The sequence below is a fragment of the Lygodium microphyllum genome, chromosome 4 (assembly GCF_053477565.2).
Source record: "Lygodium microphyllum isolate KBCC chromosome 4, Lygodium_microphyllum_v1.1.10, whole genome shotgun sequence".
NCBI classification, from domain to species: domain Eukaryota; kingdom Viridiplantae; phylum Streptophyta; class Polypodiopsida; order Schizaeales; family Lygodiaceae; genus Lygodium; species Lygodium microphyllum.
Window position 1 is genome coordinate 41,478,669 of NC_141138.1, and position 22,866 is coordinate 41,501,534.

General features: G+C 44.9%; 1 protein-coding gene across 1 annotated transcript in view; it reads left to right on the plus strand.

Annotated features, from left to right (window-relative positions):
* Window positions 1-22,866, plus strand: part of LOC148036969 (uncharacterized) — a 55,112-nt gene that overhangs the window by 1,988 nt on the left and 30,258 nt on the right. The window lies entirely within an intron of this gene.

The window sequence follows — 22,866 nt, forward strand, 5'->3', positions numbered from 1 at the left end:
GGATATCTAGCCCAAATGAAGTAGCTTCTTGCAACACTCTTTAGCTGCTTCATCTTGTTGTACGTTGGGTTGACCTTAGTTACCATTGAGTTTGAGGCTTTAATTTTTGTCTTATTCTCTCTCGCTCTCTCACACATGCGTATATGTGTGTATGTATACACTCTCTATACATGTCAAGTTGGGGGGAGGGTACTCTCCAAGAGGATGCAAGGATCATTGGGCACAATGATGGGCACAATTGAAGTCCTAATTGTAGACTCATGAAGATAGCAAAGATCCACCAAAACATGTGTCCTAATTTTGAAAAATTTGAACATGGAACACAACAAAATACATTCTCTAAGAGGAAAACCTTCTTCTCTAAGAGAAATGGCATAATAGGAGAGAAGGCTACTTAGATGAGAAACACATACTTGCCTAAGTGGTCCATAAGTAGTATATGCCATGGGTCCTTGAGGCAAGAAAGAAAGGGGAGGGGGACCAAGAGTGCCAGTTACCATGATGGTGTGTGGCTTATTAGGCTTTGAAATGTCTATATGGAATTGTAATGGATCACTATGGCTAGATGCATGGTATTTTGAAGACACATTTAAAGGGAGGGAGTTGGGACTGTTAGATATGATCAATGCCCCACTCTCATTAGGTGCTACCAATGATCCATGGTGCTCAAAGTTGTAAGGCCCCCATTATGAGGAGAAGCCAAGTGTGAGCCCGGACATTGGTGGAGTCCTGACTTGTATATCAGATGAGATCTATGTGACCGGATGGCAAAAAGGTGACCATTGTGGGTCTAATCTTTGGGTTAGACGGAGTGGTTAAGCTGGTAGCAACTCGAGGCGCATTGCATTAAGTTGCGGTGTAAGGGAGTTAAAAGGGGCCCCTATTGTGGGGTACAGGGGCCGCGGAAGCGGCCCCCCTGGCGGGGGTCTAGGGGCAGCGCCCCCGGCCCGATGGTAAAGGGAATATTCCTTGGCCGACTAGTGGAGGCTCATATGGTAGGTCGGTCAGCAGGCCGACCTAACGACCTTCGCGGGCTATAAAAGCTAAACCCCTTCGCAGCCATCACTCACTCATCTTTCACCAGTCAGAGTTGTTGTTCCAGCTAGCCTTAAGCTCTTCACCTATCTTTTGTCTAGATCGCCATCTAAGCTTCACACAGTGGAAGTGCACGGGTGGATAGAGCCATCTTTGTATCAGTTGTTTGGAGTTAAAGAATTTACTGATTCTCCTCTTATCTGTTGTGTACTCTCTATCTCTTTCTCAGATTCTGTTCGCTGCGCCGTGTAATATTTTACATGGTATCAGAGCCCAGGGGGCTCTAGAGATCGGAGAGCGTGCAAGAGGCAAAGGCTTCAACAGCAAAGAGAAACTATGTCGACTCCGGGAAGCGGTTCTGGCGCATTAGGAAGCGGTGCAGGAGGTGGTGCTGTTGTACCGGCTATTCAAACACTGAGGATTCGTCCACCAACCTTTAGCGAAGGCAAGTTAGATGGTACAAACTACACCTTGTGGAAGTTCAAAATTACAACTATCCTTGATTCTTATGAGCTTTTGGAGACAGTGCTGGGGATTGACGCAGAACCACAGCCTACCCCCGACCCATCAAATCCTAGTGTGATGATTCCTTCGAATGCAGATTTTGTACGAGCTTGGAAACGAAGGAATGCAGATGCATTGTGTGCCTTAGTTACAAGCTGTTCTGATAGTGTTTTGACTTTGATTCAGTATACAACCAAAGCGTCAGAGGCTTGGAATGTACTAAGGAGTCAGTATGAAACACGAAACCAAACAAGGATTCAAAACTTGGAGAATCAACTAGCAGCGGAGAAGTTTGCTGAAGGAGAGACGGTTGAAGCATTCATCACTCGGATTAAGAATCTGCGCGACCAGATGGTTGGTGCTAGGATACAAAAGACTAACAAAGAGCTAGCTCGGAGGTGTCTTCGGATTTGTCCACAAAAGTTTGATGGACTAGTAATTGCCCTTAATACTCAGGTGAGACCTCAAGCTTTGACTTTTGAGGAGTTTTGTGCATTATTAATGGAGGAGTTGAGGCTGAAAGCCCGAGAAGGAAGCAACAATGGAGATGTTGCATTCTCTGCCAATGCAAAAGGCAAAGGTGTTTCCTCCACCAAAAATGATAGTGACAAAAAGAAGAAGGGCGGCAAGAAGAAGTTTCAAGGAGAGTGCTTCTACTGTAAGAAGAAATGACATGCAATTGCAGATTGTCGTGTCAAGAAGGCAGATGAAAAGAATGGTACCCTTAAAAGTAAAGGGAAAGAGACAGCCAATACGGCTGAAGCAGAGTTGGAATTATTCATGGCGACCATTGAGGAAGTGTGCTTCTCGGCGCAAGAAGAATCTACCACTGACTCTTGGGTGTTGGATAGTGGGGCCTCCCGTCACATGACCAACAAGAAAGGTCTATACAGTTCTATACAGCCTCTACAAGAATCCATCACTGTGACGGTTGGAAATGATGCTAAATGCCCTGCTGCGGGCACATGTACTATTTCTTTTGTTGCTGCAAATGGTGAAGTCAAAAAGCTTTCAAATGTGTTGTATGTTCCCGAAATCAGGAGAAATCTCTTATCAATTGTGCTGCCATAACTGATCTTGGTCATGAAGTGAGGTTCAAGAAGACAGGTGCAGAAATTATTGATAGTGCTGACACAATTGTTGGCAAAGGAGAAAGAAGGAACAACCTGTATGAGCTAAGTGCTCTTACAGCCACCGCTGGAGTGGGCACAAGTAAGCTTTGGCATGAAAGGTTTGGACACATTGGATTTGCAGTATTGAAGGAGATGCAAAAGCAAGGTATGGTTGCTCACCTACCTACAAGAACTGAATTGAAGGAACCATGTGAAGCTTGTATGATGGGCAAGCAACAAAGAAAGGCATTTCCACAAGAAAGCAAGAATAGAGCACAGGCTCCTCTAGAGTTGGTGCATGCTGACTTGTGTGGTAAGATGCCTATACAGGCCTTGGGGAGATCTTCTTATTTTATGTTGATTGTCGACGACTACAGTAGGAAGATGTGGGTGTACTTCCTTCGTGATAAGGCTCAAGCTTTTGGTAAGTTTAAAGAATGGCTAATACTTGTTGAGAATGAAACAGGAAAAAGTGTGAAGAAATTTAGAACAGATGGTGGTGGTGAGTTCAACTCAAAGGAGTTTGAAGGCTTTTGCAACAGTCAAGGGATCAAGCGTCAATTGACGACGCCTCACACACCTCAGCAGAACGGTGTTGTGGAACGCAGGAATCTCACCATTGTGGAGATGGCAAGATGCATGCTAAAGGGCAAGGGATTGCCTAACCATTTTTGGGCTGAAGCTGTTAATACTGCAGTCTACATTCTAAATCGGAGCTATACAAAGGCTCTCAAGGGAAAAACACCTCATGAGGCTTACACTGGTAAGAAACCATCTGTCTCACATTTCAGAATTTTTGGATGTGAATGTTATGGACATGTTCCAGATGAGAAGAGAAACAAATTACAACCAAAAAGCAGAAAATGTATCTTCTTGGGTTATAGTGATGAGCAGAAGGCTTACAAGTTATATGACCAAGAGGCAAAGAAGATCATCGCGAGCCGTGATGTGGTGTTCAAGGAGGAGCCGCATACAGTGGAGGAGGAGAAGGCAAGTTCTTCCACTTTATCATCAAGCGAAGAAGTAGTCCACTATGAACCTGTCTCGAGAGCTATCCCTATCCTTAAGGATGAGGAAGCATCATCTTCAGATGATGAGGAAAAAGTTCACCAACCTGACATCACCCCACCGGAAAAGCCATTGCCAGGCTGGGTGAAGCAGCTCTATGACCACAATAATCCTATGCCTGTATCTATTGAGGAGAAGGCAGACGGACCAAGGAGGTCTCAGAGAATAGAGGAGCAAAGGAGGGCTTCTGCTCACATAGTCAATATGGCCTTGATGGTTGAGATTATGAGAGAAGTAAAGGAGCCAACTAACTTAGAAGAAGCACTTGCAGATCCATCATGGAAGGCTGCTATGCAGGTGGAGTATGACAGCATAATGAAGAATGACACTTGGAAGCTAGTGGATCGACCAGCAAAGCGGAAGGTTATTGGCACCAAGTGGATCTGGAAGGTAAAGTACAAGGCTGATGGTACCTTAGAAAAGTACAAAGCTAGACTGGTTGCCCAAGGATTTTCACAAGTTGAAGGGTTTGATTTTTAAGAGTCATTTGCCCCAACTGCCAGAATGACCACTATTCGCACGGTACTTGCAGTGGCTGTCCATGAGAAGTGGCCAGTGTACCAAATGGATGTTAAGTCAGCGTTCTTAAATGGTGACCTCAAGAAGGAGGTGTACGTGGCTCAGCCACCAGGGTTTGAGGCTCCCCATTTTGAGAACAAAGTGTGTAAACTGAAGAAGGCATTGTATGGGCTGAAACAAGCCCCCAAAGCATGGTACCAGCGGATAGATAGGTTCTTTTTAAACCTAAACTTCAAAATATGTGCCTCAGATGCTAACTTGTATGTTTACAGGGATGGTAAAAAGTCTGTAGTGATTGTCCTATATGTGGACGACCTTCTTATTACAGGTGACTATGAAGATATGATCAACCAAACTCGAAAGGCTTTGAGTTCTGAGTTTGAAATGACAGACTTGGGCTTGCTGCACTATTGTTTGGGGATTGAAGTCTGGCAAGAGCCAGGAAAGATCTTCATCTCTCAGAAGAAGTATGCATGGGAGATCTTGAAGGCATTTGGCATGACCGAGTGCAAGGAGATAGCTATACCTATGGAAGTGAATGCAAAGTTATCCGTCGAGGATACATCAGCACTAGCAGACATTGGGAGGTATAGGAGGTTGGTCGGCAGTCTGATCTACTTGTGTAACACCAGATCAGATATCAGTTTTGCTGTTGGTGTTTTGAGCAGGTTCTCAAACAAACCTCATGAGAGTCATTGGAAGGCTGGGATGCGGGTGCTCAGATACTTGAAGAAAACTCTTGACTATGGTATCACATACAGTTTCGGAACTTCTCTTGTGGGGAACTGTGACTCAGATTGGGTAGGAGACATTGATTCCAGGAAGTCAGTTTCTGGTTATTGTTTCTTTTTAGGTTCAGGAATTTTCTCTTGGATTAGTAAGAAGCAACCAACAGTGGCATTGTTTTCTACCAAAGCAGAGTACAAGGTAGCTTGTTTTGTTGCATGTGAGGCCGTATGGTTGAGAAGGATTCTATGGCATATGGGAGTGCAGGATGAAGAACCAACTGTGCTGAGCCGTGACAATCAGAGTTGCATCGCCATTGCCAAAAATCTAGTGTTTCATGCACGCACCAAACATATAGAGATCCAGTATCACTATATGCGTGATTTGATGGAGGATGGGATAGTGGAATTGGTCTACTGTCCAACAGAGGAGAATGGAGCAGATATCTTCACCAAAGCACTTACGAAGGATCTGCTTCAAGTTCATCTTTAGAGACTCGGCATTGGGCCGAGGAGATAGTTCACCTATGGGTGGACATTGAGGGGGGGTGTTAGATATGATCAATGCCCCACCCTCATTAGGTGCTATCAATGATCCATGGTGCTCAAAGTTGTAAGGCCCCCATTATGAGGAGAAGCCAAGTGTGAGCCCGGACATTGGTGGAGTCCTGACTTGTATATCAGATGAGTTCTATGTGACCGGATGGCAAAAAGGTGACCATTGTGGGTCTAATCTTTGGGTTAGACGGAGTGGTTAAGCTGGTAGCAACTCGAGGCGCATTGCATCGAGTTGCGGTGTAAGGGAGTTAAAAGGGGCCCCTATTGTGGGGTCCGGGGGCTCATATGGCCGACTAGTGGAGGCTCATATGGTAGGTCGGTCAGCAGGCCGACCTAACGACCTTCGCGGGCTATAAAAGCTAAACCCCTTCGCAGCCATCACTCACTCATCTTTCACCCAGTCAGAGTTGTTGTTCCAGCTAGCCTTAAGCTCTTCACCTATCTTCTGTCTAGATCGCCATCTAAGCTTCACACAGTGGAAGCGCATGGGTGGACAGAGCCATCTTTGTATCAGTTGTTTGGAGTTAAAGAATTTACTGATTCTCCTCTTATCTGTTGTGTACTCTCTATCTCTTTCTCAGATTCTGTTCGCTGCGCCGTGTTATATTTTATAGAGACACTGTTTTGCATATAGAGACATACCAATGTATAGGGACTTGATTACCCTAGTGTAGGGCTATAGATGGGAGTTAGTGTGTTACAATGAATTGCATATAGTTGGTGGTTATAAGAAATTAGAGACATGATAGTTGATGGTTACAGGGAATTAGGGACGTGAAAATCTTTTTGTCATGAAGACTTGAAATTTTATTGCTTTACTTGGCATTTGATTAAAAGTTGATTAAATGTGTTAATGCGACTTACACATGTGAGGTACAAGTTAATTATTTCACAATGTGGACCCTAGGATCCCAAGATTAGTTGATGCCAAAGGCAAAAGTTGTAATAAGTTATTCTGATAGGTAATAGGTGGTATTTGATGTTAGATTTTAGCCTGGACTAATTTATTGGCCACTAATATGAATGGTGACATAAGAGACTAGGCATTAATTAATTAATTAATGTTGGTTGAAGGGCTATTATCTTAGGGGTACTTTGAAGATAAATTGGCCTAGCCAATTTAATTATTGGCTAGTAAAATTAAAATTTTGAGCACTACAATAATTAAATTCATTTTTAAAATTAATAATTCAAAAATTAGTTTTATAAGCTAGTTAATGCTGAAAAATGGGACTAGAAGGTTGCCACCTAGTAAATCTTGTCTATGCAAGTGGAAAAAATGTTTTTAGGGGTTGGTGGAAGTCTATTCCAACCACATTGTGAGAGAGAAAGAGGTTGTTAGAGAGTAAGAAGAGGTTGTTGATGTGATTTCAGCCACCACTAGGGATCAATCCTACAACATGTGACAGCAATTTGGAGTCTTCTAGGAGCAGGTGACAGTAGCCCAAGGTACTTCTAGTGCAGATGATAGCATAGAGGATAGGGCAGCGGTCTTTTTGGTGGTCCTAAGCTGTAGGTGACAGTTACCATGGCTGTTTGAGCGGGGTAGCAGTAGCTTTTTAGCGTTCCTCACTATGAAACTCTAAAGTTTCTCTCTCATTTCCCAACCATCTCTCAAGTTATCATAGCATTTTTTAGCAGTCTGAGCAATCAGAGGAAGAGATTTTAGTCAATTTCTATTGTAAACCCTTATTTATAATAGAAATTAGGGTTTGATAATCACTTGGGGATGCATGCTTAGAATTGAGGGCTCTAGGACTTGAAATTTCAACAGTTGAAATTGAGGAATTGCAGGGAGATTCAAGAGGCTAGTCAGCCAATATCAGATTTGGGGCTGAATTTGTCTTCCAAGGAGCAGGGTGAAGGCCAATCCCTTAGCAAACCAAGGGGTAAATTTGTTTGGAGGCTTGTTGGTTAGTTTTGATAGTAAGAGACACTTGGATTAGTGGAGGAGATTAGAGGATCTTAGTTGTACTCCTTCCATTTGTAATATAAGATAAAGAAATACCGTAAGGGACGCCAGTTTTGGGGCCAATAGGATGTCTAATGTCCAAGATTAAAGTGGTAAAGTGTGCATTTTTAATTTACGTGAATTTTTGCTTGCTATAATTAGTGCTTAATCAGGTTATTCACCACCCTATCCAAGGAGGAAGGTTGGGTTCATCTATATGGAGAGAACCTTTAAGATATAGTCTAGTGGTATATAATAATGCAAATGCAAGACATATGTGGGTTAGAATGAGCACTCGTAAGCCTCAAGATATGTATGGTGTAATATGCTTTTTCTTGCTCCGCATACTTTAGGTATGCCTCCCAAGGTGCCTCGTCTTGTATGAGGATATCTTAATAAGGGGCAATATAATGTACTAGCAGCCCTCAGTACTCCGGTTGAATTCTAAACAATGTGTCACCTGATTTCCAGGTTTAGAGGCTTGTTTGTGACAGGAGAGTAGAAGAATTGCCCTCTTAAGCATTAGGTAATACTCTAGATCTCACCTTTGATGCACTTGATTGAGCCCTTTTATTGGTCGGCTCTAACCTAAAGATTTTGAGGTAAAATTACAAAACCTCATATCAATGTGTCACCTTTTTCCATCCACTTTGCATCCATTGGGAAATAAGACTTGCACTTCAGGAGATAGCAATGGAAAGCTTTACTTGGATCTTTCTTTCCTTATGTGCCAAGATGTGCTTGAAATTTTGAGAGCATATTGTTCTCCCACCTTTACTTGTTGCTTATTTGAAATAGTTTCAAGCAACTCACATTTCTAAGGCTATGGAACGCACACAGGAAAAGCATTGTGAATCCTCCAATGACTTCCTAGCTTTAACTTATAAGCTACATCATTAATCTTTTTTAGAATTTGTAAAAGATCCATAATATCTCAAGTTGAGCCTAGGGTACAAGGGCTTTTTTCCCTCATCTTCTTAAGGCATGCCTTCTCAAATCTCAAAAGAATTGAATCCCCAAGTTCAAAAGCAAATGCATGCTTGTGATGATCTACAAACTCATTTCTCCTTTTTCTAAGTCCATTCAGGAGTATACTTCACTTTTTGATAAGCTTCATCCCAATTTTCCACAAGCGTGTCCAATCCCAAAATTATTGTCATCGGTATAAAATAATGGGTGGTATCTTCTTCCCCCTTCCACAACCTCGAAAGGTGCCTTACCAATTGAGGTGTAAACAATGGAATATATTGTTTTCATTTTTGTTTATGATATAAAACATAGCACTTAAAAAGGTTCAATATGGCTGAATTGGCAATCTCCGGTTGCCCATTTGTATGTGGATGAAAATTACATGAGAACTTTAGGGCAATATTCATATTCTTGAACAAAGCTCTCTAAAACAGATTGTATCTTGGAATCTCAATTTACTCATAGTAAATGAAGGCATTCCATGATATTTGAAGATGTTTGATATGAACAAGCTTAGTGTATGCTTTCTGATGATCTTCTTTTCAACAAGAATGAAACGAGCCTGCTTACCAAGTCTATGAAATGGGCTTGCTTATGGAATCTATTAATAATTTGATCATTTCTCATAGGAATCCTTGAAAGATCAAAGATAAAGTCCATGGCAAGGCGCTCTAATGGTTGATTAGGATTTGATGATGGTTGAAATAGCCGTTTGCAATTCTTTCACCTTGAAATAGGTGATCCACTCTTGAACAAAAGTCTTAGCATCTAGCCGTAAAATGGGCCAATAAAAACCTTTACAATAGCTTCATATTTGTTATGTCCTACATACGGTAATGTGACATTAAAGTGACATTTAATGTGACATTAAGGTCACAGACATTAAATGCCTGTGATCTTAATGTCACATTAAATGTCTGTGACATTAAAGTGACTTTAATGTCACAAGTAGAGATGACTTTTTGTGATAACTTTTTACCTCAAGGGCTTGGTAACATAGAGTTTTCCATGCATCATGAGAAAGTCATCTTTAAGTACATAATTGGAATGTCAATGATCATTAGAAACCTAATCAAAGGTTTTTTCGAAATCCTCAGCTTAAGCATATCGATCTTTCATCTCATCAAGTTCACAATCAAAGATGATAGACATGGTTGGATCCGGTGGTTTTGTGACATTGTATTAGCAACTATATTTTTTTGCCATCCACATGAACAATTTGGAAGTAAAACATGGACAAGAAATTAGCCATCTCATGTGTTTCTCAAAGAATTGAGTCTTAAGAAAATATATGAGAGTCTATGCATTGTCTAAGTCATCACTGAGAAGATAGTGTTTCCAAGTGGGTAGCGCATGAATCATTGCCAATGATTCTTTTTCATAGAGTTGATAGTTCTTTTCAGCTCCATGTAGGATTTAACTTTCGTTCAATCCAAGAGAAGAAATCGAGTAGAGTAACCAAGTAATTGTGAAAGTCATTCAAAATATAGTGGGTATTGGTGGATTAGAAAATGAAGAAAGGAAGAGCAATGTGAAAGACATTGTCCAAAAGAAAATGTTGATTGCAGAACTTTTGCAAGTGTACCAAGACTGCTTGAAGAAGTATGTCATTCACAATTTTGTATTTAGGTGGCGCGCACAATTCATTTCTTTGTTTATAGATGAGGTAGTAGTCTTTGTTATAGGCTTTTTAGAGAACTACTAGTTCAAGGAGCAAAATAAGATCTAGTCAATGTATTGGTACATTAAGCAGGTTATTATCCTTGTCATGATTACTCATTTTGCATCGCATTGGGTGTAATAAAGAAGACCGTGCACTATACACAGTGAATGATGTAGAACTCTCAGATGAAAAGAGCTCTGAGAGAATGAAAATGAACGAACAAACACACTATGCTAATGTGAATACAATGAACCTCACGCTGTGTTTTGGCTGGGCCAGGGCAGAGATGTGTCCTCCAAGAGTGTGTCGTATCTCGATTGGATTCTGAAATGCACTAGGCAGCCATTGAGAGTAATCAGCTGCTGTAAATGCAGATTGTGATGTCCGAACTGGCTGATATGGGCAGTAGGCAGCAGGGCAGCCTGCAAATAGATGAAAAAACAGTGGTGCTGATAAAAAATGCTGGTCTGCTAAAAAATGCAGCTGTCCTAGGCAGGGGACAGCTCTTGGATGACATTGATGGGCTGGGCGGCAGCTATAGGCTGCAAACACAGCAGTATACTGTCATGGTAGCTGGCTGTACACTCCAGATAGGCTGGTGGTGACTGCACATGCCATGAGGTCATGTATTTTTGAAACCTCACTTAACATGTGGATTAATTTTTAATCATATGGTTAAATAAATGTTGTACATGTGAGGTGTAATTGGGGTTGGAGAAAATTTACGAGCTTGGGAGCCAAGGAAATCATGGGATGGCAAAGCAAAAGTCGTTATAAGTTATGGTGCACAGGTACTTGGTAGTATCTGGTGCTAGTTGTTGGCTTAGGTCATTCATTTGGCCAAGTGTCAGTTGGGTGACACTAGAGAATTGGCGTTTAATGGTACCTAACATCAATCTGATGGTCAAAGATTTTTAATCACATGGTTAAGTAAATGTTGTACATGTGAGGTGTAATTGGGGTTAGAGCAAATTTACGAGCTTGAGACCCAAGGAAATCATGGGATGGCAAAGCAAAAGTTGTTTTAAGTTATGGTGCACAGGTATTTGGTAGTTTCTGGTGCTAGTTGTTGGCTTAGGTCATTCATTTGGCCATAAGTGTTGGTTGGGTGACACTAGAGAAGTGGCGTTTAATGGTACCTAACACTAATCTGATGGTCAAAGATGTCATAGAGACACTCAGGAATGGAAGTTGCCTAGCCAATTTAATCATTGGCGAGTTAGATTATTTTTCTGGACATTGAAGTAATTATTACATTAATTTTCAGTATTTAAAGATTGAAAATTAATATTTAATTATGGATAATGCTGGAAAAACCATTTGGAAAGGTTGTCACTTGTCAAAAATGCCTATGCAAGACTCAAAAACGTCTTTAAAGGCTACAGAGGCATTTTAGTGCATTCCGCTTGCAAGAGAGAGGGAAGGGGATGTTGTAGGTTTGATTTGCAGCCATTTGGAGGACCTTTTGAGGCAGCCAGGGACAGGAGAAGACCAATCTGCAGCAGTTGACAGTATCTACAAGCTGTTGAGATAGAGCAGTAGCCGTAAATGACTAATTTTCTTTAGTTCTTCATGAAGAAAGTCTGAATTTTCTCTCTCCTCAGCATTCTCTCTTATCTCCCAGCCTTTCTACAACCTCGTTCCTAAGATTACAGCATTGAGATCACTGGAGATAGAGAAATCTAAAAGAGAAATTTTAGATTTCTCTGGTGTAAACTCTAATTTGGAGCTGAAATTAGGGTTTAGTAGCAGCCTTGAAAAGTGTGTTAGAAATTGGAAGTTCCAAGACTTGGATTCAATAGGGCTGAAGCTGTTTTCAGTCAAACTCAATTGAAGGGACTAGCAAATCAATGAATTTGGGGCATTTTCCATCTCCATCAAAGTGGGTGAAGGCCAATTGACTATACAAATCAAGGGGCAAATCAGATTGAAGACTTCCTGGTCATTTTGAATAGCAAGGGGAGTTGGAATACCGAAAGGGATTGGGAAAATCCCTTTGTACATCAACTTTTTCTTTAATTAAGTTGAAGAAATACCAAAAAGGGTGCTAGTTTTGGGGCTAACAGGTTGTCCATTGTCCAAGATTGTGAGTTAATTTACTTTTCTCAGTTTTATAATAAATGTTGCTGTTGTAACTAAGTTGTAATCAGGGAACTACCACCCATCCAAGAAGGAAAGGCTAGTTATATGGTTCCATTGCTGGGATACCATCAAATCCTTTGAATTGGTAGGCCCGTGGCACTTGATTGTAGCTTGGGACTATTGCATTAGTTCTGAAATTGCTCTCAGCAGTGAATTACAATAAGCTTGCCTTCACCTGGTGATATGGGATCAAGTGGAGAGGATGCATCACTCCTTGTTCAGGCATGTGGCGATGGGGGAAATGCAATGACCGATGCAGCAGTGAGTTACAATAAGCTTACCTTCACATGGTGATATGGGATCAAGTGGAGAGGATGCATCATTCCTTGTTCAGGCACGTGGTGATGGGGGATATGCAATGATCGTTGTGGGGCATGGTTCTCAGTATGGACAGCAAGCTGAAAATGTGGAAAATGACCCAAATGTTGGCACTTCAATGCATAAAAAGGTTGATGACCAGCAAGGGGCTTAAGATTTCAATGATGGCTTCAAGGATTTAATGCATATAGCAGCAAATCTTTTTGTTGAATTGGCAAGGATCCTAGTTTTCTCGATTCATGAATGCCCCAAGGAAGGATAGCAAAGGCAAAGAGAAGAGGACACCTTCTACAGCTTTGGGACAACCACAAGAACCGAAGGAAAATCCTAAGCTTTCTTTGGAAGAGCCAAAAATGCTTGATGAGCACAAATAGTTGGTACCCGTGGAACAAGTGCAAACGCCTGGCTAACTTGGTAGTGCCAATCCATGGGAACATGGGTAGCAAGGTAATTATGCACATGCAAGCATGGGACATCAAGGGTACTTTGGTGGTGGTACCATTTTTCATGCTATGATTGATAGGCACTGCATACGAGAATGTATGGCTCAAATCCCTATGGTATGTAGTAGCCAATGCATGGCTCACAACACCCAATGTATCTGGGTAATGCAAGTGGAATGCCTAATCCCATGTATGGTAGCATAGGCATGATGCGTGGGGCACAAAGTGGGCCATATGGATATGTATTTGCACCCCTAGGGACAACAGAAGATAAAAGGAATGTTGTTGATGCATTGTCTAGAAAACCACAAGTTTCAACCATAGTAATAGGAGATGCCCATTTTCTAGCTTTTCGTTCCCGTACTATCCCATCACCATAATGTCTCACTCCCGTCCCCATGTTAGAGCCCCCTCTTATAGTGGTAAGGGATGACAATTCCTGTCCCCGCCCTAGTCCACTTTCTCATCCTTGTTCCAAAAGCTCGTCTCTTGTTACTATGGTTTCAACAACGTCCATTGTCTATCATCATGAGTTGGATGAGATAAGGACATACAAGGTAGAGAATGAGGACTTTATTAGAGTGTATGACCAGTTGTTTGATGGTTAGCGTAATGAGCACCCTCATCCATGTTCTCGTCCCTGTTTCCAAAGCTCGTCCCTTGTTACTATGGTTTCAATAGGGTCCATTGTCTATCATCATGAGTTGGATGAGATAAGGACACACAACGTAGAGAATGAGGATTTTATTAGAGTGTATGATCAGTTGTTTGATGGCTAGCGTCATGAGCATTGCGGTAACATAGATAGTTTTGTTGATGATGCATGGATGCTTACGTATCACAAACTAGCCTAGGGTTAAAGTTTTGATTTGAGAGCCATGCTCCACCACATGCAAGGCATAGGGCATTGATGCTAATGTTAAGGCAATTGGGCATTTCTTTTATTGACTAGCTTTGATATATATATATATATATATGACTGATTTTATTACTAAAAAAACAGATTACAACAAAGTGCTCATGCTCAACAGACTAGCTGGAGCTGATGCAAAGTCACCAATACATCATGTATACAAGCCTCTCAAGACGGTCTAGGGGGGATGGGGGCAAGAAGCCATGGCGGGGGGGTATATCGCCAATTGGGGCTGCTTGCTTTCATCACGAAGAACAGAACCTGGCCGTCCCAAGTATGCATGAAGTGACCGGGGAGCTCTTGACGAGCCTTGGACTTCCCCCGTACTTAATCCCATCGGCCGCGGAGGGAGTGGATGATGGAGGTCTAGAGCTCTACTAAGGTCGCATGTGCTGAAAGTCTCTCTTTGCCAAAAGCCTCCTGACATTGCGTCTTCCATATATGCCATCTAGTAAGACTCCCTATGATCTCCCATATCTCTGAGCCGTCTGTTGTGGGGTCCAGTACCTGGTAGATGGGTAGAACCTCCAGACCGACCACTGCGCACGACCTTCCCTCGATCATGAATATCGTGTCCTGCATCCCGACCTCATATAAAAGGTGACGGCCCTGGTTGACTGTTTGCCAACAGAAAGCTCCCCATGAGATACACCCAAGGCTGGGTGCTATACGGCGAAGGATGTGGCATGCTCCTCTCCATACGAGCTGTGCCTCCTCACATGACCAAAGGCAGTGCTTTGGGCCAAAGGCTGTTGTGTGCAGGGCTTACAACCTCCCTCCTTTTGCATTTGGGCAAGCCAACTTCCCACCGCCAAGCCTTTATGTGCCACTAGCCATAAAAAGTACGACACCCTCCTCGGCTTCCAACTATCTGATAGGCGGTGCCAAAAGGTCTGCTGGAAGGGCTTTGTGATGCTGTGCTCCGCCTAGTGCCTGCTGCATGACGACGTCCAGTCCATATCCTCTTGCATCAGTACATGTTTGCCAATCCTGGCAGTGTCCTCTAGGAACCTGGGTGGCTTCTTGGCGTCAGCAAAGGCCGGCCATAGCCACTCTCCTTGATCCCACTCCAACTCATCAAGTGGTTTGCCCTCCCAGATCCAAAGGCACCACTCCCTGAGCTCCTTCTAGAAAACATAGGGTCTAGTTGCCGTGTCTTCCCCTGAAGGCCCACCGCCCGAATCCTCCTCTGCGAAAGGGTGGCAATCCCCTCATGCTACCCTCTATCAAGGGCTAGACGTCCCCTCTCCTGAACGGTGAAGAAAGTCTCCTGCGGGGTGCCACCCACTCTACCTGCCACCTAAAGGGGAATGCTTGCTGGTGAAAACCTAGCTGCCCATACCTCCTCGGGCTCTATTAGCTCTCGTATCGGGGGAGCAAGCCACTTCGGAGGTATTGCTGCGTCTATCTCTCTTCTCCTCAACCCCACTCCTCTTTGGCAGCCTGATACTCATTGCAACACCTCCACATCCGCCATCCTATACACCTCTTACCATGTCTTGATGGTACGAGCCGGGCCAGCCTCCCACCCAGCCCACTAGATGTGGGGGTGCTTCCCTATCTATGCCCCTTCTCGATCTTTGACCTGGGGATTCCAGATCACTGGTTGACGGTCTATTTCCTTCTGGTAGCTTGGGGGGCTTTGGATTAGGACCTTATGGAGGCCCTGCCACATGCGGAGTAAGCTGTGAAGGAAAGGTGATCTGGGGGGGTGATTTGGGCTGACATGAAGATCTATCTGAGGGACGGCCTCCACTCACCGCCAAGCCTCGGTCTACAATCTTGAAGGCTCTCCTAAAATAAGACCTTCCAGGTCTGCCCGCCTGGTGTGAGACCATGGACAACTAGCTTGCCCAAGATGGCCATACTCTGATACTTTGGGTCTATGATCCCAAGCCCTCCCTCTGACCTATGTCGTATGATGGTCGCCCACCCCACCTTGGCCTTGGAATCCCTAGAATCATCAAACCCTGACCAAAGAAAATTCCGCACTAGGCGGCGAAGTTGCACTACTCATGATGAGGTGAAGCACCAACACGAGGCGATGTACCAGGCCGTCGCTAGAAGGACCTGGTTAACCACCAGGGCTTGTCTGCGGCTAGTGAGAGGTGAACTGTGCTCCAGTAGGTCAATTTCCTTCTTCCTTCGAATAGAATCAAGGATAGGAAGAAATTGCTGGGAAGGAGTGATGTCGAGTCCCACTTGGAACCCTAGATATCGGACGGTCTACCCTCTGCTCACCCATCTAAATTCCAGGTGGACGTCCCACTCCGTGTTGGAGTCCGGGTCTATGAGGAAACCAACCGACTTTCGCCAGTTGATTTTCGCTCCCGTTGCGAAGCAGGACACATCAAGAGCCAGCCTCACTCTCTCCAGCATCAACTCATCGTCCTTTATGTAGAGGGCTGTATCATTTGCGTACTTTGAGTCTAACAACTCAGTCTCCTCTCTCACTGGAAGTCGCTCTCACTGGAAGTCGGAGGTCATGTAATCCGCTCACACGTGACGTGAGGAAGTGAGACATCGCCTCTGCGAAGAGTAGGAACATGTATGGGGCCAGGGGGCAGCCTTGTCGAACCAATCTCTCCATCCGAAACTCCTCCCCTCGCCTTCCTCCTATGAGAACCTTGTTGGTGGCCGATCTGTAGCTAGAGACCCCATGAATTCAAGCTTGGGGGAATCCCAACCTCTTCATGGTGCCCTCTAGGAAATCCTAGTCCACCCTATCATAAGCTTTCTCGAAATCTAAGAGTAGTACTGTCAGTCTCTGCCCACTTTGCTGAACCCACTTTGTCGCCTGAAAGAAGGTAAATACATTGTCTAGGATGCTCCTATCGTGGACAAAGCCTGTCTGTGTGTCATGGATGATATTTGGAAGCACGGGGCGTAGTTGCCTACCAATCATCTTTGCCAGTGCCTTATAGGCCATTGACAATAAGGTGATCGGTCTCCACTGGGAGAGCTCCAACTCGTCTCTCCCTTTGGGGAGAAGACTGATAAGGCCAGCCGAGAGACTCTCTGGCATTTGTCCTGAAGTGAAAATCTCCTGGAAAGCCATCAGTAGGGGATCCTTCACCACTTCCCAGTAGGTAGTGAAGAAGGCCTTAGAGAGGCCATCCTTCCCCGGGCATTTTTGCCCATCTTGTGTATGGAAAGCCTCCTCTAGTTCCTTCTTTGTGAAGGGGGTTAGGAGGGAGCGTCCCATCTCTGTGACGAGGGACGGGATGTGATCCCATATAGGCTCTCTACATCTCTGTCCTCTAGTTGAACCTGTCTCCTGCCGGAAAAGGCGCGTGTAATAGTCGGTGGCAATCTCCATCACGTCATCTGGGCTAGAATGGGTCCTCCCATATTGGTCCCGAAGGTTGCGTATCTACTCTCGTGCAATGCGGGGCTAGTGCACCTGGAAGAACTCCCTGCACATCGTGTCCCCCTTTCGTGCCCAAAAGGGTGTTGAGGTGTGGAAAGAGAACTCCGAGCGCCTGTCCTCTAGGCTAGCAATGGCTGCTCGCGCGCGCACCTCCTGTGCGTGGAGGGTGGGATCCCCTAGTGCCTCTTGCAATAATCTCTGCGTGGCTGCAAGGTCTTGCCGGAGTGCTCTCTTCTCCTCCCAACACTGCTGCCTGGCCTGTATGTTTGCCTCTTGGCAGATCCTGCTCGACTCGGCTAGGACCTTTGCAACCTCCTCTGCTATCCGGTCCCTCTTGTCTCATTCTCTGGTCCAAATCTGTTCTATCTGCTCCTCACCTCCTCCCTCCTATAGATCGAGTTAGGGATCTGACAGTATCGTGTGTCTAGGGCAGATGTTGGGGGGTTAAGTGTTAGGAGAACCGGGTGCCTGCCAACTGCTCAATCTGGCCTGCACGAGAGCCTCCCTACTCTCCCACATAAAACTTGTCCAACTGCTCCAGTAGGACTCCACCTGGCCGCTTGTATCCCCAAGAGAAGTCCAACAACCTCTCCCTCCTGTGGAAGGCAGGGTCTTTCCAGGCATCATGTGCTTCGATTGCAAGCAAAAGACCTCCCATGCCTCTCCTACTCCTCCCCAGCCATGTCTTGGTAGTTTCTGCCTCTGCTCTGTTGGTCCTCCAAGGCCTCTAGGTTGTTGAAATCTCCTCTAATAATCCAGGAGTCCACCTCTGGGAGTCCATCTACGATCTCCATCCAGAACCTGCTGCGTGCCCTAACCTCCGTAGGGGCATAGACATTGAGGACTCCAACACACGAGTCCCCAATATCCAATCTGATCCATAGAACCCTTCCTGCCACTATTGTCCCATGGTCTCGTACACAGGCAATGAGATTTGGGCCAATAGAGGTGCATACGCCTCCACTCGTGCCGTGGGCACCTATGGCATGTTCTCAGTAAGTGTGCGAGTTGCCCGGAAGTACCTTCCCAACCTACTGGGCTTGGGTGGGGGTGAGCTTGTGCTCCTGTAGAAGCAAGATGTCGATCCGTCCGGCAAGGGCAGGTTGCAACTCCTATCCAACAATCAACTTCTTGGAACCACGTACCCCACTGTAGTGTAGACTATTCAAATTTCAGGATGCAAGGTGTAAGCTCATGGGAAAACTTATGACTGACCGAACAGGCATCTGTTCGGTGTGGATGCTGCTGATGAGGAGGAGAAACTGTGAGACATGCAAGTGCGCTTTGCGGTCGGTCTAGATGGTGAACACCAATCCCCCATGGTGGCTCTCGGCCGGAACATAGGAATGATAGATACTCCAGGCAGTACTATCAATGCATCTATCAGCCATGCTGAGAATCACAACTCTGTACACTAGTAAAAATGGGCCGCCTGTGCCGGGGGCCACTCGATCACGTCCCTCGAAGCTCTCCACTGTGGAGGGGCTCGAAAGATAATGCTCAAGTGTGGGACTTCGGTACCAAGCCACCAATTAATGTCCATCATGCAACCTGGCCACTGTTGTGCAAACAGTGCTAATTCTTCATTTCCCATCCACTGGGAGATGTGATCCGCCACCCGACTCTTAAACTCATTCTCAATCTGTGTAGTCGTCCACTCCCCTGAGTAAGAGGACTGAAGGAAAAAGGCGTAGTTTGGTCCATCCGGTGGTGCTAATAGATGGACCTTGCTCCTCCTTGACTTACGAACTACGAAGATCCCCATCTCTCGAGGTACTGGGAACTCTCCGCACTCTGCAACTCGCAGGTAGGACCATGGGTCACTGCGGAAAAACTCCTGTAGCAACAACTGTGCCTGTCTTGGGAAGGCGTGGTAGGTGGCAGGGGAGGATGAGTTGGTGGTTGTGTGGGAGGGGGGAGATTGCTGGTGTGCAGAGGAGGTAGGTGTGTGTGGCTCATTACCTCCCGTGGGAGAAGGGGGGGTGGATCTAGGGGGCTCACCTGACTTGGGTGCGGATGAGGGGGGGTGGTGGGGGGGGGAAGAGGATTGAGGGATGGCGGGATGGATGGAGATGCATGGCGGGTGTTTGGGGGGGGGGGGGAGTGGTGGCCCTGGCAAGCGGGGGCTGTGGGCCAAGGTTAGTGGGGGGGGGGGGGGGGTGGGTGAGGGGACTGTGGGAACTCAAGCGAGGCAGTTTGTGGCGTGGGTGGAGAATGTGGGGGACTGCGGTCTTGTCGGGTGGGATGGACAGGGGGGGCTGTGGAGTGCTTTGCCGAGGGGGGCTCGCTCGCCCGCATGCACCCTTTTGACGAGGCTGGGTCTGAGGGGCTGACTGCCCCCCTCTCCCCCCTCTTGCCGTTTCCCTCTCTGTCATCTCTTGACCTGTGTGAAGTCGTTAGCATGCACCTGCGGACCCGTGGGGGGAGCCGCCTTGGCTCCGAAATGGGTACAAATTGCTGTCTGATACTTAAAGTTGTGGCAGCGCAGACACTGCCCTGGTTGCTCAGTCACAATGATGCGCTGCCTAAAGGAGTGCCCGGCTGCCCCAATCTCTAGGAACTGTGGGATATTCTTGACCTCTTTCACTGCCACACGTACCTTTGGGACTCCTGCTGCTGTCACTGCATCCGCGAAAGACGCAGGAAGGATAGTGCCGAAGAGCCATCCAAAGTCTTCCACCAACTGGCGATACTCAATCGCTAGGCCGGGGAAAAGAAGGGTGATCGGGTGCTGAAGAAACCTGTTGTGGAGTGTAAACATCTCCATAGTAAAGCCATTGTACCAAGGGATCATGTGTATGATCCCCTTCGTGGACGCATATGGTGAACCGGCGAGTAATTCGCGAGCTGCGTCTTCCGAGCTGAGCCGGACTATGAAGATCCCTTGGCCGAATAGGACCGCCTCCACGATCTGTGCTGTGTTGATGCGCAGCATGGAGTAAAGCTAGTCCCGAAGCTAGGCCCTGGCTAGGGAATGTTCTACTACTTGACCATAAATCGCTGTTTCCATTAGCTCTAGCTCCTTAGCTCGGACGGCTAAGAGTTGCTCCTCCGAGAGGACTACGCACAAGGTGTTTGACTGGGGGGGCACTCACTGAGTGCGTCGGCGTCTGACCATATGTCACAACTCTATAGAAATAGAATTTGTATCCTTTTTCATTAATTTGTCTATATAATGATTTATTAAATTTGTTTCCTTTGCACTAATTATTAGATATAAAGAAAAGTGCATTAGAGCTGGCCACTGATGAGTGGTCACAGGTTATGGTGGACCCACGCGGTGGGTTAGAGAAAAGATAGATCACACTTCCACCTATATGGCCCGATTGGGCGCCTGTGACTAGAACTCGTGCATATCAAGGTTAGACTCGCACACAGAAAGGATTGATGCCTTGAAGTGTGGGCTAGATCCGCCAGAACAGACAGTTACAATCAACAAGATGGCATCATCATGAAATGCTTGTACAAAGTGCATGTGTGGGCTGAAAGCTTGAAATGCACATTTCTTTACATAGGAAAGCCACATGAAGATTCTGATACCGTTTTTGCGATGTACACGGAAAAAGCTTTCATATGACACCCATATTGGGGGGTCCCTAAATTTTAGGAGCCTCGAATTAACCTAAAAATGCTAGTCCTAAAAAATAGGGATGTCATTCTAAAAATAGTAAATTGTGTACTCTGACTATGCTTATTAAATTTGGTTGTTTCTATTCTTGATAGTATTCAGCCCAAAAAGGAAAAGGCCATATAGAAGAGACAAGTGTCAAGTTACATCTCATGACATGTGGCTGGGACACTTGTCTTGTGCTACTCCACTTTTCCCTTTTGTACTAGCTCTTTCCTTCCCTATAAATAAGAGCTCGTTTTTCTTCATTCAGCATCATTTTTCTTTGCTGTAAACTCATGTACAGCACTAATAGATAGCCAGAAACTGGCCCCATCCTCGCATCATCATCCCCCACTTCTCCATTATCAAATTCCTCTATATTCCCTCTTCTATCACTGTTGTTTTACAGGACAGCAAGCGTGTAAATTCATTACAGCACCTCCTTCTTGAGCTCTTTCTTCCATTTTAGCAACGAGAAGTAAGCCCTATCCATGTACTATTGATCAACGATGCAGAAAGGCTGTTTTCCCCTCTTTCTTCTCTCATACTGTAAAGAAATCAGTTCTTATCATTGCATAATAGATAATGCATGTGTGTTTGTACATCTTTGCATGATCTTGTGAGAGTAAGAATTACTTCTCACTCTCAGGTGGATTGTAACTGAGCTCTTCCCGAAGGGACTTGGGTTGAGCAAAAATACATTCCTTCGGGGGGGGGGGGGGAGGGGGGGTTTGCCCATCTTCAACCCTCAATCTTGTCTCCATTACTTTTACATTTTCATTGCTGAAATTTTGTGAGTAATTTTCATTTTCAGCTTTAAGTGTTCATTCTCTTTTATATTAAGTCTTGAAAACAAGCGAATTTCATAATTGTTAAGCATACTACGTTGTTCGGTGCGTTTACAGTGGTATCAGAGCTTTGGCTCGGTCCTCACCCCAACATTGGTAGTGCTTACGATTATCAGTTTGTTTGTTTTCAGCCCTTGCATTGAGTGCTTGAGCATATTTTTCTTAGAGTCTCAATGGATCAGTCGAGTGCTATCCTTCAAGCCATTCAAAGTCTTAGAGAGGAGAATCAGCAATTTCGTGAGCAACTTCTCAAACTAGAAAAAGTTAAGAATCCTAAAGAATTCAAGGAAAGAAGCCCATCTGCTTCAAGGAGACAAAGCCATACCAATGAAAGGAGCCGATCAAGAAGTCCAACTACTTCTGAGAGGCAGTCCCATTCTACTTCAAGACAAAGAAAGAGATCGCGTTGAAGCTCATCCTCTTCTTCAAAGTCATCTGGTGCCGCCTACTCTAATGGACCCTCTTCTAGTGACGAAGAGTCACACCCTTCTCATGAAAGACCTCATCATCGTCAAAGGCGTCGATATTCTTCACCCTCGTCTCCATCTTCATCCCGATCAAGCACTTCATCATCTTCAACCTCAAGATCTGGGCATGCACGAAGGCATAAGAAGAAGAAGAAGACTAAGTCACTATCTCAACTTGAAAAGAAGATCAAGTTCAGTATGTATGATGGTTTCCGAAATCCTGATCTTCTTTTGAAGTTTATTCGTCAATTTCAAATTTTGTATGGTCGTGACAAGTATAAAGAAAAAGAAAAGATTAAGTTTGTAGCTTTACATTTGACTGACTTAGCCCATACTTGGTGGATGGGGTTGGAATATGATCATGCTGCCCCAAAATCATGGCGGTCCTTTGTTCGCATGATATAAAGCTAATTTCTTCTTGTTCATTTCAAAAGAGATGTAAAAATGGAATGGGATCGGCTTTGGCAAAGGAAAAATAAGTCACTTGGTAACTATACCAAGAGATTTTGGGAGCTACTTTTGAAGGTCCAACATTTCAAGAAGATCAGCAGTTCGGAAAAGCTTAGGAAGTTTCAAGGAGATTTGTATTTTAAACTTCATACTGCTCTTAATCATTATCATTGTTCTAGTCTCAGAGAACTCATTGACTAT